Source organism: Scylla paramamosain, chromosome 2, assembly GCF_035594125.1.
Source record: "Scylla paramamosain isolate STU-SP2022 chromosome 2, ASM3559412v1, whole genome shotgun sequence".
Taxonomy (NCBI): Eukaryota; Metazoa; Arthropoda; class Malacostraca; order Decapoda; family Portunidae; genus Scylla; species Scylla paramamosain.
In genome coordinates this window covers 22,150,419-22,169,643 of record NC_087152.1, presented here as the reverse complement: position 1 = coordinate 22,169,643, position 19,225 = coordinate 22,150,419, and the positions used below count along the sequence as shown (strand labels likewise).

General features: G+C 37.2%; 1 long non-coding RNA gene across 1 annotated transcript; it reads right to left on the bottom strand.

The window, feature by feature from the left end:
• Window positions 1-7,480: 7,480 nt before the first annotated feature.
• Window positions 7,481-19,225, bottom strand: LOC135111810 (uncharacterized). Its single transcript, XR_010273919.1, has 2 exons — window positions 18,975-19,225; window positions 7,481-8,723 (listed from the first exon to the last, which is right to left on the bottom strand). It is a non-coding gene; the product is annotated as an uncharacterized LOC135111810 (long non-coding RNA).

The window sequence follows — 19,225 nt, the reverse complement described above, 5'->3', positions numbered from 1 at the left end:
ATAATAAGAAGAGAGTGGGTGACAGGACAGAACCCTGAGGAACACCACTGTTAATAGATTTAGGAGAAGGACAGTGACCGTCTACCACAGCAGCAATAGAACGGTCAGAAAGGAAACTTGAGATGAAGTTACAGAGAGAAGGATAGAAACCGTAGGAGGGTAGTTTGGAAATCAAAGCTTTGTGCCAGACTCTATCAAAGGCTTTTGATATGTCCAAGGCAACAGCAAATGTTTCACCAAAGTCTCTAAAAGAGGATGACCAAGACTCAGTAAGGAAAGCCAGAAGATCACCAGTAGAGCAGCCTTGATGGAACCCATACTGGCGATCAGATAGAAGGTTGTGAAGTGATAGATGTTTAAGAATCTTCCTGTTGAGGATAGATTCAAAAACTTTCGATAAGCATGAAATTAAAGCAATAGGACGGTAGTTTGAGGGATTAGAGCGGTCACCCTTTTTAGGAACAGGTTGAATGTAGGCAAACTTTCAGCAAGAAGGAAAGGTAGATGTTGACAGACAGAGCTGAAAGAGTTTGACTAGGCAAGGTGCAAGCACGGAGGCACAGTTTCGGAGAACAATAGGAGGGACCCCATCAGGTCCATAAGCCTTCCGAGGGTTTAGGCCAGCGAGGGCATGGAAAACATCATTGCGAAGAATTTTAATACGTGGCATGAAGTAGTCAGAGGGTGGAGGAGAGGGAGGAACAAGCCCAGAATCGTCCAAGGTAGGGTTTTTAGCGAAGCGAAGAGTTCAGCTTTAGAAATAGATGTGATAGCAGTGGTGCCATCTGGTTGAAGTAGAGGAGGGAAAGAAGAAGAAGCAAAGTTATTGGAGATATTTTTGGCTAGATGCCAGAAATCATGAGGGGAGTTAGATCTTGAAAGATTTTGACATTTTCTGTTAATGAAGGAGTTTTGGCTAGTTGGAGAACAGACTTGGCATGGTTCCGGGCAGAAATATAAAGTGCATGAGATTCTGGTGATGGAAGGCTTAAGTACCTTTTGTGGGCCACCTCTCTATCATGTATAGCACGAGAACAAGCTGTGTTAAACCAAGGTTTAGAAGGTTTAGGACGAGAAAAAGAGTGAGGAATGTACGCCTCCATGCCAAACACTATCACTTCTGTTATGCGCTCAGCACACAAAGACGGGTCTCTGACACGGAAGCAGTAGTCATTCCAAGGAAAATCAGCAAAATACCTCCTCAGGTCCCCCAACTAGCAGAGGCAAAACACCAGAGGCACCTTCGCTTAGGGGGATACTGAGGAGGGATTGGAGTGATAGGACAAGATAAAGATATGAGATTGTGATCGGAGGAGCCCAACGGAGAAGAAAGGGTGACAGCATAAGCAGAAGGATTAGAGGTCAGGAAAAGGTCAAGAATGTTGGGCGTATCTCCAAGACGGTCAGGAATACGAGTAGGGTGTTGCACCAATTGCTCTAGGTCATGGAGGATAGCAAAGTTGTAGGCTAGTTCACCAGGATGGTCAGTGAAGGGAGAGGAAAGCCAAAGCTGGTGGTGAACATTGAAGTCTTCAAGAATGGAGATCTCTGCAAAAGGGAAGAGGGTCAGAATGTGCTCCACTTTGGAAGTTAAGTAGTCAAAGAATTTCTTATAGTCAGAGGAGTTAGGAGAGAGGTATACAGCACAGATAAATTTAGTATGAGAATGAATCTGTAGTCGTAGCCAGATGGTGGAAAACTCGGAAGATTCAAGAGCGTGGGCATGAGAGCAGGTTAAGTCATTGCGCACATAAATGCAGCATCCAGCTTTTGATCGAAAATGAGGATAGAGAAAGTAGGAGGGAACAGAAAAGGGGCTACTGTCAGTTGCCTCAGACACCTGAGTTTCAGTGAGGAAAAGAAGATGAGGTTTAGAAGAGGAGAGGTAGTGTTCTACAGATTGAAAATTAGATCTTAGACTGCGAATGTTGCAGAAGTTAATGAAGAAAAAGTTGAGGGGGGTGTCAAGACACTTAGGGTCGTCGACGGAAAGGCAGTCCGACCTGGGGACATTTATGGTCCCCTCCCCAGATGGGGACTCCAAGGTTGGTGTAGGAGTCGCCATGATTTTAAAATTTTTGAGTGAAGGGTGTGTGTGTTATTAGGTGCTTGTAGTTTTGTGTGGAGGGAGAGAGTTGTCTTTAGAGGGCAGGCTGTGACTGCCCCCTTGTGTTGTGAGACACAAAGGGAAACATTCAGTAAGATCACAGCTGGGTTTAATGATAAGTTCACAGCACCCCCTGAACAGTGCTTTAGACCTCACTGGGAGTAATTATCGTTTCGGCAGGTGTCTACTGTGTGTGTGTGTGTGTGTGTGTGTGTGTGTGTGTGTGTGTGTGTGTGTGTGTGTGTATTTACCTATTTACCTAGTTGTGCTTTATAGGAAAAGAGCTATGCTCATGCTGTCCAATCTCCATATCTTTTAATATCCAACTTAGCCTTGAATCCATGTATACTTTCTGCATTTACTATCTCCTCATCCAGATTGTTCCATACATCAATACTTCTATATGGGAAACTATACTTTTTGATGTCTCTTCTACAAGCTCTCCTCTTCAGCCTCTTCCCATGCCCTCTAGTGCTTCATGTATCCCAGACCATCAAGTCGCTTTGGTCCACCTCCTCTATTCCCTCATATGCTTTATATATCGGAATCAAGTCTCCCCTTTCTCTCCTCTTTTCCAATGTTGGTAGATGTAGCCTTTCCATTCTCTCTTCATATGACAAGTCCGTGATACTTGGCACCATCTTCATAGCTGCTCTCTGAACTCTCTCCAACTTCCTTATATCCTTTTTCTTATATGGCGACCACACTACTGCTGCATATTCTAGTCTAGGTCTTATCAGCAACATGATCATCTTCCTGACCATCTCTTCATCCCTATATGTAAAGGCCTGCGTTATTCTTCTCAAGAAATTATAGGTTTCTCCTGTAATATTGCTAATGTGTCTCTCCGGGGTCAGGTTCCCAGTCACTGTAACACCAAGATCCTTTTTCGTCTTCTGCTCCACTCAACCTTGCACCATTCAACACATAATTTCCTTTTACTCTTCTTGTACTTTTTCCAAATTCTATTACCTTACACTTCTTTAAATTAAATTCCATTTCCCATCTATAACTCCATTCTGACATCTTGTTCAGGTCTTCTTGTAACATTCCACAGTCCTCTGCACTCTCAACTTTCTTCAGCAACTTTGCATCATCCACAAAAAGGCTCATGTAGCTGTTCACACTCTTTGTTATGTCATTTATATAGACTACAAACATGATTGGTGCAAGTACTGAGCCTTGGGGTACTATTATTATTGGGACACTTATGACTTCCCTCCATGATGATTTTTTATCTTTTACCACAGTTCTCATTTCTCTGTTTGTCAAGAAATTTTCCATCCATCTCAGCAGGGCCCCCCTTAGCCCACCATTATGCTTGAACTTCCACAACAACTTCCTGTGTGGCACTTTATCAAAGGCTTTCTTCAGGTCTAAATAAACACAATCAGCCAATCCATCTCTTTCTTGCATTATATCCACCACTCTAGAATAAAAACTCAGTAAGTTTGTAACACACGATCTCCCTCTCCTAAATCCAAATTGTTGCTTTATTATCACTTCATTTCCTTTTAGGTACTGCATCCATTTATCCTTCACCAATCTTTCACACATTTTGCACACCACACTTGTTAGAGACACAGGTCTATAGTTTAAGGGCTCCTCTTTACTACCACCTTTATATATTGGCACTATGTTGGCTCTCTTCCATTCAATTGGGACTCTACTTTCAATTGGGGAGCTTTCAATAATATTATGTATTACCCATGTCAACTGCTGATTGCACTCTTTTAGTATCCATCCTGACACTCCATCAGGTCCAGGGGCCTTCCTAATGTCTAGTCCCTCCATCTTTTTCTGGACATCCTCTTCAGTCACTTGGATTTCCCCCAGACCCATTTCCTCACTCATCTCACTTTGCCACACAAATATTTTCTCTTTTGTGAATAGTGATTGAAAACTCCTGTTCATTATCTCTGCCAATTCAGCCGGATCCTCACACATTTGACCATTCACCTTCAATCTGCTTATTCCTTCCTCTATTTTTCATTTTGCTGTTCACATATCTGAAGAATAGTTTTGGTTCCTCTTTGCATTTGTCCATAACATCTTTCTCATAATTTTTCCTTTCTTCTCTAATAACCCTTACATATTCATTTCTTATAGTTGTGTAGTTTTGCCATAGCTCCTGCGTATTTTTCCTCCACCATCTATTCCATGCCTTTTCCCTCTCCTCCCTAGCTATTTCACATCTTCCATTATACCAGTCATTGTTATATCTTCTCTTTGTCTCTACTTTTGGTACATATCTTTTCACTCCCTCTTCATAAATATTGATGAAAGCTTCCCACTTCTTTTGCACATTACTTGCGGTGATAAGTGTACTCCAGTCCACTTCACCAAAGTATCTCCTCATTTGTTCAAAATTTGACTTACCATAATTAAATCTTTCACTTTTATAATCTTCACATCTACTTTCCTCTCCTTTTTCTTTAATACAAAACCTTATCATGACATGGTTGCTTTTTCCTAGTGGACAACTATAGTTCATGTCTTCTATAATATCTGTTTCTTTTGATAATACCAAATCAAGTCTTGATGGCTCCTCTCCTCCTCTGTATCTAGTGTTTTTCTCAACCCACTGTGTCATAATATTGTTCATTGCCAGTTTCAGAATCTTATCTCCCCATGAGTTTTCTCCTCCTCTTGTGTTCCACTCCTCCCAATTTATCTCTTTACAATTAAAATCTCCCATTATAACAATTTTGTTGTTTTCTTTAATTTTCTTTACAAGCCATTCTTTTGTCTCACTCAGCAACTGTTCATGCTCTTGTCTATTCCAGGTCTTTGTTTTTGGTGGGACATACACCACTGTGACATATCGTAATCCTCTTCTTCCATTTATTAGTTGTAAGTTTAGGCCTTCCACCAAGCCTTTTGCCTTTTCCACATTCTCCACCCTGATACCCTTTTCAACAAGCATCATCACTCCACCTCCTCCTTTTCCACATCTGTTTTTTATCCACATATTGTACTTTCCCCCTCCTAAATTTGGTGTTTCTGAATCTCTTAGTTTAGTTTCTACCATTGCCATGATCTCTGGTTCACTTGCTTTTATAAATTCATTCACTTCATCCATCACTGAAACTAAACCATCCACATTAGTGTATGCCACTGTCCATGTCCCTCCCTCTCTTACAGCTGTGCCTCTGCACCCTTCACTCTTCGCATGTACCACTTCCTCAACCTTAGGTCCATTACTCTCCAGAAAAAAAGTTCCTTTTCTTCTTGTGTTCTCTGTTCGTTCCTTTCTTTTGCTTCATTTCTCAATTCATTAAGTTTCTTCCTTTCCTGTGTGTGTGTGTGTGTGTGTGTGTGTGTGTGTGTGTGTGTGTGTGTGTGTGTGTGTGTGTGTGTGTGTGTGTGTGTGTGTGTGTGTGTCTAAGAGGGCCACCAGCCAAGGGCAACATAAATTTTCAGTAAGAAGAAAGACCCACTTAATACCAGTTCCCATAGAGATGTCAGATAGAATAATAAAAAAAGCAGAATAAGTGTCTTGAAACCTCTCTCTTGAAAGAGTTCTAGACTTTAACAGAAAAAGGGATGAATAATTGAAAATACTAGTTAACTCTTGCATTAGAGAGGTGGACAGAATTGGGATGAGAGAAAGAAGAAAGTCTTGTGCAGCTAGGCAGCACAAGACAAAGTTAGCAAGATCAGAAGAGCAGTTAGCATGAAAATAGCAGTAGATGATAGCAAGAGTTGCAATATTGCTGTGATGAGAGAGAGGCTGAAGACAGTCAGTTAGAGGAGAGGAGTTGATAAGACAAAAAGCTTTTGATTCCACCCTCTCTAAAATAGTGGCGTGAGTGAAAGCCCCCACCCCTATACATGTGAAGCAAACTCCATACATAGACAGATAATGCTCCTATACAGAGTTAGCAGTTTGGGGGGCAAGGGAGGGATTGAGAAAAACTGGCAGAGATGACACTGAATGCCTAACTTCATACAAGCTACTTTAGCTAGTGATGAGATGTGAAGTTTCCAGTTTAGATTATAAGTAAAGGACAGAGCAAGGATGTTCAGTGTAGAAGAGGGGGACACTTCAGTGTCATTGAAGAAGAGGAGATAGATACCTGGAAGGTTATGTCAAGTTGATAGATGGAGGAATTGGGTTTAGAGGCATCGAACATTTCTAAATTTATTCTGTCCCAATCAGAAATTTTAGAAAGATCAGAAGTCAGGCATTCTGTGACTTCCCTGCATAAGCTGTTTAGTTCCTGAAGGATTGGACCTCTATAAAAAGACATGGAAAAGTAAAAGGTGGTATCATCAGTGTAGGAATGGATATGACTTGAAATTTGGTTTAGATCATTGATGATTAATAGGAAGAGAGTGGGTGCTAAAATCCTTAAAAGAGTGTGTTTTGTCCTTACATCTGGCATAATGCAGCACTGTAGCTGTGAAGTACTACCATTACATCTAAAACAGTGTGTGTGCATGTGTGTCTGCGTGTGTGTATGTTTGCGTTTACTTAGTTATATTGTACAGGGCATGAGCCAAAGCTCATTTTGTCCTGTCTCCATAACCATATTTATCCAGTTTCTCTTTAAACATTCACACTTCCACAACTGCCTCTTCCTTCAAATCACTCCAGATTTCAATAGTTCTATAAGGGAAGCTACATTTCTTGATGTTGCTTGAACATCCACTCTTCTTTATTTTCTTCCCATGCCCCTTTGTCTGTCTCTCCCTCCCTTTCCTTTTCTGTCTATTCTTTCTATATTGTTTACTAATTTATACATTGCTATCAGGTCTCCTCTTTCTCTTCTCTCTTGTAGTGCTGGTAATCCCATCTCTTCAAGTCTTTCGTCATAGCATAAGTCTTTCAATTCTGGTACCATCTTCATCGCTTTCCTCTGTATTCTTTCAAGTTTCTGTATATCTTTTTTTTCTATGTGGAGCCTAAACTACTGCTGCATATTCCAATTTAGGACATATCATGCTTCTTATAATTTTCTTAATTATTTCTTTATCTAAATAATTAGACACTACATTAATGTTTGTTAACAAGCTTTATGTAGAGCTGAATATCCGTTTATGTCTTTCAGATGATAGTGTGTCCTGAATTACTTTTTTGTTATTATTTCTCCTCCCATTTTGTACTTCCATGAATGTCTCTTTTTACTTTTTTTCCTATTTTCAATGTGTCTGCCATTAAATTCTAGTTTCCATCTTTGGCTCAATGCATGTGTCTTGTTAATATCCTTTTGCAACTCATTGCAGTCATTTTCATCCTTTATTATTTTCATTATTTTGCATCATCAGCAAACAGGTACAAAGTACAAGTACAAGTACAAGTACAAAGAATTCCTCAACACTCACTGCTGTTCTGCCCCACTCCAAAGAAAAGAAAAGAAAAAAAATAAATAAATTGCAACAATATATTTTCTTTCTAGGTTTGTTTGTGCAGAGCTCACCTTGCTTCATCCATAATGTGCAAAGGACAATTGAAATGCCCTCACATTGGGCTACCTGATAATATATTTTTGGCCTGTAATGCACTTGGCAAAACAGGAACTTCTTGCAAAATCACTTCTTAAACATTAAGTGTAAATGTTTAGATAAATATGTACTATATAATCAACACCATCAAGCAGTTAGCAAGCAGGCCATCTCTAGGAACAGACATCGTCCCTAAGACCTCCCCTCAGCGAGGTATCACAGGCGTCTGGGTAGTAGTGACGGCATGGACCATCTTGCAAAATGCAGCTTCTTTTCAGAAATATGATGTTGGCAGCAGAAACTCACATTCCTAATAGACTCTACTACTCTTTCATGTAAAGTCTATAAAATGAGCCTGTTGCCTGCTGCACTTGATGCTTGTGTAAACAATCAAAAACAAAGCACGGGAAGACTTGATCAAAGGTGGAACACTGACCACACAAACTTTTGAAGGATATAAATTTGTAAAAATTGGATTAATCCCCCAAAGGAAGATCTGCCCTACTCATTTGGCTTTGTTTTCTAAACATTTCATGAAGCTCAGTGTTTCACTCCCAATAGAAAGGGTACCCTTGCTGTGTGTTTCTGATAGCCTACACAACAGTTCAACAAGATGTAGTTTTAGCTTCAGTAACAGTGCTCAACTGGCATGGTTCACTCCACATAAGTCCAAAAGCAATATGTTTTCTTCTTTACCCAAACAAGTCAAACTGTTTTATTTTAAAAATCATGATGGGTTTAATCAGCTATAACAAAGCAGATAAAATGGAAAACATAGATACTGATAAACTCCAAATATCAATAATATTAAGGGACAAAACAATAATTTGACTCTGAAGTATTCAACAACCAATACTAATCAGTAGGAATAATGACCGCCAAATGTACTGTTAAAACTATCCCTACAGCATCCCATAGAGACAGATGAATTATTTTAAATGTTCCATAGGACCACCAGTTACTATTATTGCTTTTTAAGCTCCTTACCCACGGAATATGAAACTATCTTATTCCAATCAATCTTGGTCCGTGTAACAGGAAGTTGGCGACGCAAGGCCTTGAAGGTAGTGTTGGACATAGTTTGGTAGTTTTCACTGATGGCTGTCTGATACTCATTCTCAGCAGCCTCAATGAAGTGTACCAATTCCTGGGCAGTTTCCTCTTCACCCTGAAGATGATTAAAAAATACTTTATGATCCACAAACTACCAAGACTAGTAAAGGTACTGGCATCTATAAAATAGTTTTTTCTCAAGGACAACACAATTACAAGTGCTATCTCTCCTGATAATAAGTTGATAAAATTTAATTGAATAGAAATATTATTGTTCCTTTTCTTATTATCTGCATTACCCCCCCCTAAATATATCAGGTTTTGAGCTTTGGTAAAATTTCCATCAGCAAGACTTTTCTCAGTCCCCAGGACACCAAATCAGCACACATGTATAATGAAAGTCAATATGATTAAAAAACTGCATGAAAATATGATTGAAAGTATTTTCAATACTATTCTATGTATAATTCTACCACTTTTTAGTCTCCAATGACTGATGCAGATTGAACACCAAACTGACACTGATTAAAGTTCTGAGACTTAAAAATGAGCACGAGTAACAATTTCCATGTCTACCATCACATAACATGCATCTTTATTTTATTTACTTTATTTTTTCTTTTACTTTGTTCAAAAATCATCATGGATATTTATACCACAAAGCTTATAGTATGGGGAAGGCTTACATCTTGTGCTGATCCGCATATCCACTTGCCAGAGTACTGTCTAAATTATCGCAACATTAAATATACATTTCCATAAATCATTACACAGCAACATCAAACAGCTGTTCTAAATAATGCTTACATATCAAATGGAATATCAGAAAATTAATTCTTTTAAAAGTTGATTACTTATCTTACTCTGTGTCATAGACTGAATAACTTGGCACTCACATGACACACCTACTCAGATCTGCAGCTTCAACTAGTTCAATGGAGCAATTGACCATAAAAACAATAAAAGAAATGCAATGGGATTACTATACTCGTACTTGTCATTTGCTGTCTTGTGTTCCCATTGTTTCTCAGAGCACCATACTTTCTCTATCATATATGATTTTCCTAATGATAATGAATATGAATATATCTGCATTAAGCATAGGGGATAGTGAAGACTGAATTATGAACTTGAGAGTGGGAAATATGGGAAATGGGAGGTGGATGGGTACAAGCTCATTAAACAAGTTTTCTAACAGATCTCAATATGTGTTATCATAAGTTATTTATATTTTGGGAGATGACATGTAAAGAAAACTGTAATTATATTTATGAAAGTATGCAATTATGGACAGCTGGTCATTAAAAAATCAGACCATCAAGTTAGCAGGTGACATGCCATGGAAAACTAACATTTGTGTGCCTCCTTTTCTACTACCTTTCCTCCCACACACATGTGCAGATGAATCTACAGGGTTATGCACCAATATTTTCTCTCTCTCTCTCTCTCTCTCTCTCTCTCTCTCTCTCTCTCTCTCTCTCTCTCTCTCTCTCTCTCTCTCTCTCTCTCTCTCTCTCTCTCAAACACACACACACACACACACAGACACACACACACACACACAAACACACATGGTGGCAGTGGAGCTGACAGAACATGTTTTCTAGTGCTCTGCATATAGAAGAAAGGAATAACACAAATCACTCAAGGTGGAACATGATTATGTTAGAAGACACAGGAATACCTTGGTGGTAAATAAGCAGGGGAGAAACAGTACCATGAGTATAGTCATACCATCTCTAGAAAAGTTTGGTTTAATTTGTTTACATTTTGGACAAACATGGCAGAAGGTGGGACCCCCAAAAAAGAGGTTCATTTGAAGTTTTACTGGAGAAGAAAGAGAACAAAATTACAGACTGTAGTGTAGAAAAATTTTGTATATAGAAGAAATGATGGACAAGTTATTGGAGAGAATAAAGACACTGGAGGCACACCAGGAGACAGGTAAGGAGCTGGTGACTATTACAGCAAAGTTGATTGAGATGGAAGATAAAAATGAGAAGTTAAAGATGGAAAATGACAGTTTAAATAAACAAATAAAGGAAAAGTAGAAACTGTTCAGAAAGGAAATGAGGAAATGAAGGTAAGTGTAAAGGATGTGGAAATGAGGCAAAATAAGTGGTTAAATGAACGTAAATTTGAGGAAGAATTAATAAAGAAAATAATAAAACAAGAAAATGAGAAACAAAACCTCAGACAAAAAGTGGTAAATGTTATTAAAGAAGAAAAAAAATTCAGAGAGGAAAAGGAAAAGAACCTGTTGAATAAGTTACTGAAGAAAGTGATGGGTGAAGACAGCCAAGTAGTAAAGCAAGTGGACAAGTTCCATAGAATTGGGAAATATGAAGAAGAAAAAATGAGACTCATAAGAATAAGGTTTGCAACACAGGTACAAGCAAAAGAGGTAATTAATGAGTTTTGGAGGTTGTCTGGAGATGAAGAATATAAGAATGTATGGATAAACAGGGATATGGATGAGATTGAAAGGTTGAAGTAAAAGAGGCTGATAAATGAGACTTAACAAAAAAACAAACAACAAATGGAGGGGGAGAAAAAGTTTTCCTAGAGAGTAAGAAATATGAGAATAAAGAAATGGTACATCAAACAGTAAGGAAAGTATGTTACACTATTTTAAATGGATTAATGTCAACAAAGATTAAATTAAATGAATTATTTAACAGAACACACCAGATGTTGCTGTATTGTGAGAGACAAAATGGAAAAAATGAATGGGGAACTCCTGATATTGGTGATGATAAATATGATTTATGGGTGAAAAATAAAAGTGACCAGGGAGGGGGAGTGATCATTCTGACTAAAAAGTGTGTTAAAGTGGAGAAGGTAATAAAAAATGAAGACAAATCTGAAATTCTACAAGTGATGATTAGAAGTGGAAATGGAAGGATAATGAATTATGTAGGAATGTATGTGCCACCTATGACCAATGCTTTGTGAAAAGAAGAGCATGAAGAGATGTTGGTAGATGTGTTAAAAGATCTTGAAGAGATAGAGATATAGTTGTTGTTTGTGTTTTTAATTGTAAGGAGATAAATTGGGAGACACTGACAACTACTGGAAGTGAGAACTCATGGAGTAATAGACTGTTAAACTGGGTAGTGGAAGACTTAATGACTCAATGGATTGATTGTGATACCAGATTTAGTGGAAGAGATAAACCATCAAGACTTGATTTAGTGTTTACCAAGGACATGGAAATTATTGAAACTATACACTATGATAGCCCTCTAGGTAAAAGTGATCATGTGTTGATGGAATTTAAACTGAAAAATGAAAATGTAGTCATTAATGAAAATTATAAGGTGAAAAGATTTAAATATAGTGACTTTGAAAAATTAAGAAAACACTTTCTTGCTGTGGACTGGAAAAACTTTGAAGACACTGAAGATGTTCGGGAAAAATGGGATAAATTTATAAGGATATATAATTCTGCTGTGGAGAAATTTGTACCTAGAGGAGGAGCAAGATGTAGAAGGGATAAAGAATGGTTCAATACAAAATGCAAAGAGGCTAGAAATTGTAAGCTAAATGCTTGGAATAGACAGAAGAAGAAAACTGAGAGCAGATGGGAGGACTATACTGATGATAGAAATAAGTACACTGAGATAATAAGAATGGAGAGAAGAAACTATAAAAGAGATTAATAGATAAGTGTATAAATGAATCCAAACTATTCTTTAGACATATTAATGGGAAGATGAAGAAAACGGAAGGTGTATCAAGACTGAAAGTTGAAGGAGAAATCCATGAGGATGCACAGGACATGGTGGAGGTTATGAACAATAGTTTCAGATCAGTATTTACTGTGGAAGGGAAGTTTGATGCTGGAAGGGATAATTTGGTGAGGAATATACTAAGTACAGTCCCAGTCAGTTATGAGGAAATACTTATGATGGAAGAACTTGATGTAAATAAAGCAACTGGTCCAGATGGAGAATCAAACTTGATATTGAGGGAATGCAGAGAACAACTGGCTGATAAAATTCAATCTAGTAGTGACATCACTGTCACAGGGAAGAGTACCAAAAGACTGGAAGAGAGCAAATATTACACCAATATTCAAAGGAGGAAATAAGGAAAACCCACTAATTATAGAACAGTGTCCTTGACTAGTGATGTAGGAAAACTATGTGAAAGAACAATACAGGAAAGATGAATGGAACACTTGGAAAGAGATAAAGTTTTGATAAATTGTAAATTTGGATTTTGGAGGGGAAGATCATGCTCCATGAACTTATTGTCCTTTTATTCAAGGGTAATCGATATTGTGCAGGAGAGTGACAGTTGGATGGATGGTGTCTACTTAGACTTGAAGAAAGCATTTGACAAAGTACCACATCGAAGATTGCTATGGAAGATGAAAAAATTATGGAAAAATTGGAGGAAGACTGCTGGAGTCGATGGAGGATTACTTGGATGATAGAGACATGAGAACAGTAATACAAGACCAAAATCCATCTTGGCTGAAAGTAACTAGTGGTGTCCCACAGTGGTCAGTGTTGGGACCGATAATGTTTGTAATATATGTGAATGACAAATGCAAAAACAGACAGTTATATGAACTTACTTGCAGATGATGCTAAGCTGATGAGAAGGGCAGAAAATGTAAATGACTGTATGGTACTGCAAGATGATTTAAATAAAATAAATAGATGGAGTAAATCTTGGCAAATAGAATTCAGTTTAAGTAAATGTAAAGTAATGAAGTTTGGTAAGAGTGAGAAAAGAATACAATATCATTATGAGATGGATGGTGTGAAGTTACAGAAATCAAAAGAGGAAGTGGATTTGGGAGTAACAGTTACTGAAAATTTGACTCTGGACAGACACATTGATAAAATTACTGGAGAGGCAAAGAATTTGTTAAAAAGAATAAGAATGGCATTCTCATATTTAGATGAAGAAATGATAAAAAAAAGTTGTTGATTTCCATAAGACCAAAATTGGAATATGTGGCAGTGGTGTGGTCTCCTCATATAAAGAGGAATATTATAAAATTAGAAACGAGTACAAAGAGCAGTCACTAAGATGGTTCCAAAGTTGAGTAAGTTGACCTATGAAGAGAGATTAAGAATATTGGAAATTCCTACCCTTGAAAATAGGAGAGAGAGAGAGAGAGAGAGAGAGAGAGAGAGAGAGAGAGAGAGAGAGAGAGAGAGAGAGAGAGAGAGAGAGAGAGAGAGAGAGAGAGAGAGAGAGAGAGGGGGGGGTTAAAGAAACATCTATAGAATGATAAATGGTATGGAAAATGTGGACAAAGAATGTTTTATAAATTTAGGCACAGAATAGAAGGGGACACAGTAAGAAGTTGAAGAAAGTTGTGAACAAATGGAATTAACTCAGTGCAGACATTGTCAATGCTGTAACTGTCCATGGTTTTAAGATCAAACTGGATAGATTTAGAGACAGGATACTATGAGATTCCTCCCCTTGCGTAAATTACAACTAGGCAAATACACACACACACACACACACACGTCGTCGTCGAGTAAACAAGCAGCGATCCAAGCTCCAGCAGAAAAAGATTTCGTTTGACCACGGCCACCACTAGGAGCCTAGAATGTGTTCTCAGGTAGGAGCTGTGTTCAAGAAGAGTTGTCCTGTCTCCAGAAATAAAAAATAAGGGAAAATCTAAGTAATAACAGAGGTAATAAAATGAGTAAAAGCTCTAGCAAGGCAGACGCCATAGGTGGGAGTGGAGTGTTGCCTACAGGGTCACCATCCCCAGGATTTGAGGAAGATAATGAACTACATGATAAAATGCAAGGAAGGAAAGTGGCTTTGATGGAAGGGATGATCAGTGACCTCATTGAAAGTGAAAAAATTAGAAAAAAAACAACATGACCTGGAAGAAGAAAACAAAGAATTGAAAACACTATGCACTGATCTAAAAACAAAATTGAAGGAAAACAATTATATTGTTAAAAAACAGGAAAATGAAGTGATAGGGATGAAAAGTGAACATCAAATCTGGAGGAAGGAAAGAGAGGAAGAAAATGTTAATTTTACAGAAATCATAGAAGCACAAAAGAAGGAAAAGACAGATTTAAGTAATGAAATTGTGAAAGTGATCAAACAGAAGGAATCGATGGTAAGGGACACAGTGGACAAAAAGAAATGTATTGTTATATATGGATTAAAAGAGGAAACAGAGCCAGTAAGATACAAGAGGGAAAGAGAACAAAAAAAGGTAGCAAAAGACATAAGAAATATACAGAGAGAAAGGGAGGACTGGGTAAGTGAAACTGAGGAAATACATAGACTGGAGAAGTATATAAAAGGAGGAAGGCAACCACTGAAAGTAAAATTTAGGGCACAAACAACAGCCATGGAAGTGATATCAAATGCATGAAAATTGGACAAGACAGAGCAATACAGGAAAGTCTGGATAAAGAGGGACATGAATGAGGAGGAGAGACTCAAGGTAAGCAATCTAATAAAAGAAGCAAAGGCAAAAAACGAGAACAGAACAGAGGAAGAGAAAAAAAAGTTCTATTGGAAGATAAAAGACGAGAGGCTCAGGAAGTGGTATCTGACAAAAAAAGAATAGAAAATGTAAATAATATATGGAAAAATAAAAAGTGGACAGTGGCATATACAAATATAAATGGTTTAATATCAACATTGCTAGAATTGAATAACTATATTAAGATAAAGCAGCCCGACATCATGGGTATTATTGAAGTTAAACTAAATGAGACAATAGAAAATATAAGAATTGGTAATAGTAATTATAATGTGTGGATAAAACATAGAAATAATAAGAAACAGGGAGGAGTCATGTTACTTACAAAGAAAAGTATAACAGTGGAAGAGGTTGAAACAGGAGAAGGAATGGCAGAAGTATTTAGAATTCAAACAAAAAGGAAAGAAGGAAAAAAAGATTTTGCAGTGGCTTATGTACCCCCAAAGACGAATGCATGGACACAAGAGGATTATAAATTATTATTAAGAGATACTAGTAACTGTTTGGAGAGAATACTGGCAGAGAATAACAATATAACACTTATGGGTGACTTTGATTGCAAGGAGGTATGATGGGAAGAGTGGACCACGGACGGGGGAGAAGAGTCATGGGGATAAATGCTTCTAAGTTTAATAATGACAAATACTATGACCCAATGGATTGGAGAAAATACAAGATTTTTGGGTAATGAAGAGGCATCAAGGCTAGACTTGTTGTTTACAAAGGAAATGGACATCATTGAAGGAATAAATTATCAGTGCCCACTAGGTAAAAGTGACCATCTGTTAATTGAATTCAGTATAGGCAGTGGTCCAATAGAAAATAGGAATGAAATTTACAAGAATGGGAGATATAATTACAGGAAAGCAGATTTTATCAGATTTTATCAGATTATATCAGGCTAAATGGAAACAACTGTTCATGGCAAGCAGTACGCAGGAAAAGTGGGACATATTTATGCAAATTTATAATGAAGGCATCAGTAAATATGTACCAAAGATCAAAACAAAGGAAGTGAAAAGGAAAAAAGACTGGTTTAATACGAGATGTATAACAGCAAGAAAAGAAAAAGAAGCAGCATGGAATAAATAGATGGAGAAAAAAAAGGAGGAAGTGAGAAATGGGAAGATTTTAAGATGGCAAGAAACGAATATATCAGAATCCTGAGAGATGAAGAAAGGAATTATGAGAAAGATATAGTTAACAAATGCAAAGATGAGCCGAAGTTATTCTTCAGATATGTGAATGGGAAGATGAAAAACAGGCAAACAATAGATAAATTAACGAAAGATGACATTACATATGAAGATACACAGTTACAAGCGGAATTAATGAACAAGTGCTTCTAGTCAGTATTTACCAAAGAAAGCAAATTTGAAGGAGAAAGAGCATGGCACAGAGACAATGTGATGAGAGAGATACAGGTGGACATAAGTGAAATTAAGAAGAATATGAAAGAATTGGATGCAAGTAAGGCTCAAGGACTGGATAGAGTGCCCAACTGGATACTTAAGGAATGTTGTGAACAACTGGCAGGAAGTATACACTATACTATAGTATGTTCTTTTAAGGAAGGAAAAATTCCTCTAGACTGGAAGAGAGCCAATATTGTGCCCATTTTTAAAGGAGGTAATAAATAAGATCCACTGAATTACAGACCAGTGTCCCTAACAAGTGTAGTGACAAAAATAGCAGAAAGAATAGTTAAAAACAGATGGATGGAATATTTAGAACACATACATTGACTGACAGACAATTTGGTTTCAGAAGTGGAAGATCTTGTGTCACGAATTTAGTGAGCTTTTATAGTAGAGCAATGGATATAATTCAAGAGAGAGAGGGTTGGGCAGACTGTGTTTATTCAGATCTGAAAAAAAAAAGCATTTGATAAGGTACCACACCAGAGACTGCTATGGAAAATTCAAAATACAGAGGGTTTGCAAGGAAACACACTGAATTGGATTACAGACTTCTTGAGGGATAGAGAAATGAGAACAGTAATAAAGGGAGAAAAATCAGAATGGTGTAGAGTTACAAGTGGAGTACCACAGGGTCTTAGTCCCCGTAATGTTTCTGGTGTATGTCAACAATATGGTGGATGAGGTTGACAGTTATATAAGCCTGTTTGCAGACGATGCAAAATTATTGAAAAGAGTGGAAAACAATATGGATTGTGAAATATTACAGAAAGATCTAAGATATATAAATGGAATAAGAAATAGGAAATGGAATTCAGTGCAAAGAAATGCAAGGTGATGGAATTAGGAAAAAGCAAAAGAAGATTGACAAGTTCCTACACCATGGGAGAAGTGGAAATTAAGAAAACCAAAGAAGAAAAAGACTTGGGAATTACAATCAGTGATAACTTATCACCAGAAAAACATCTAAACAAAATAGTTGGGGAAACCTATGAGTTACTAAGAAAGATGAAAGGGGCATTTGCTAACATGGATGAAGAGATGATGAAAAAGTTGATGGAATATGTGATTCAACCAAAACTGGAATATGCCACAATTGTTTGGTCACCCCATGATAAAAAAAAAAATAAATAAAAAAAATAAAAAAATAAGGAAAATAGAAAGGATCCAAAGAGCTGCAATCAAAATGGTACCAAGTTTGAGAGATTTAACCTATGAAGAAAGATTAAGGAGACTGAAGCTTCCATCATTACAAGAGAGAAGAGAAAGAGGTAAGGATAAAGTTGACAAAGAAGACTTATTTGCGTGGGACTCAAGAGATACAAGAGGACATGGAGTGAAATTGAAGGAAACAGCAAGTAGAAGAGATGTCAATAAATATGGTTTCCCAAATAGAAGCACAGAAATATGGAACAACTTAGATGAAACAGTGGTACAAGCAACAAATATTCATGAATTTAAAGTTAAGCTGGATGCTTATAGATATGGAGACAGGACAGCACGAGCATAGCTCTTTTCCTGTCAAACACAACTAGGTAAATACACACACACACACACACACACACACACACACACACACACACACACACACACACACACACACACACACACACACACACACACACACAGACATGCAGAGACTAGCTATGTCAATGATCTGACTAAGACTGTAGTGTGCTGTAATATTATGATCACCACAACTTGAAAGGATACAAAGAATGACTACCAAAATGACACCAAGTTTAAAGGAAACCCAGTATGAAGTAAGACAAACTCCCAGCCTTGGAAAATGGAAGAGGAAGATAACTTAAAAGGAATTGACAAAGTTGACAGAGAACACCTATATCTAGAATAGGAGGAACACAAGAGGACATGGAAAAAAGTTAAAGAAGTCTAAATACAGAAGAAATGTGAAGAAATGTAGTTTTCCACATTGAATTACTGACACAGAATAATTTAAATAAAAAAATGGTGAATCCTAAGAATTTACAAGGTAAAGCTTGATAAAAGCGGATATAGAGACAGAACAGCACTAGCATAGCTCTTTTCCTTTATATCACAACAACTAGATACACACATACAGAAATTAGTTAACTCTATAAAAAAAACTTGATCCACAACAGTTCCAAATCTGCATAAATAAATTAAAATACTAATGTGTGATGGCAGGATAGATTTGACTAGAAGCGAAACCAGATTTGCTGGACAACTGAGCTGATGTCCATCATGATGTTGGTCAAATGAGATTATGTTGCATAACTGTACTTGTTAAAGCATTGCTATGCCCAGAATTGTGCATATGAGAAAATTATACAGCATATCTATACTTAATAAAGCATTGCAATTATGCAGAATTATGCAGGCTATAAGTAACATTCAGAAATAAAGTTTCTAAAAAAATACACAGAAGCTAGTAACATAGTTAAATATGTAATAAAACAACAAATATATCATAAAAACTTACAGCAACAGTTAGATTCCCTTTAACATCCTTAGAAGTGACTAACTGGACATTGCCATCTTTCATAGTAGTGGACTTGAACTTTGAGGACTCCTTTCAATTCCACACTTCCCCCTCCTAGGGGGAAGTGTTTTCCTTTATATCACAACAACTAGATACACACATACAGAAATTAGTTAACTCTATAAAATAAACTTGATCCACAACAGTTCCAAATCTGCATAAATAAATTAAAATACTAATGTGTGATGGCA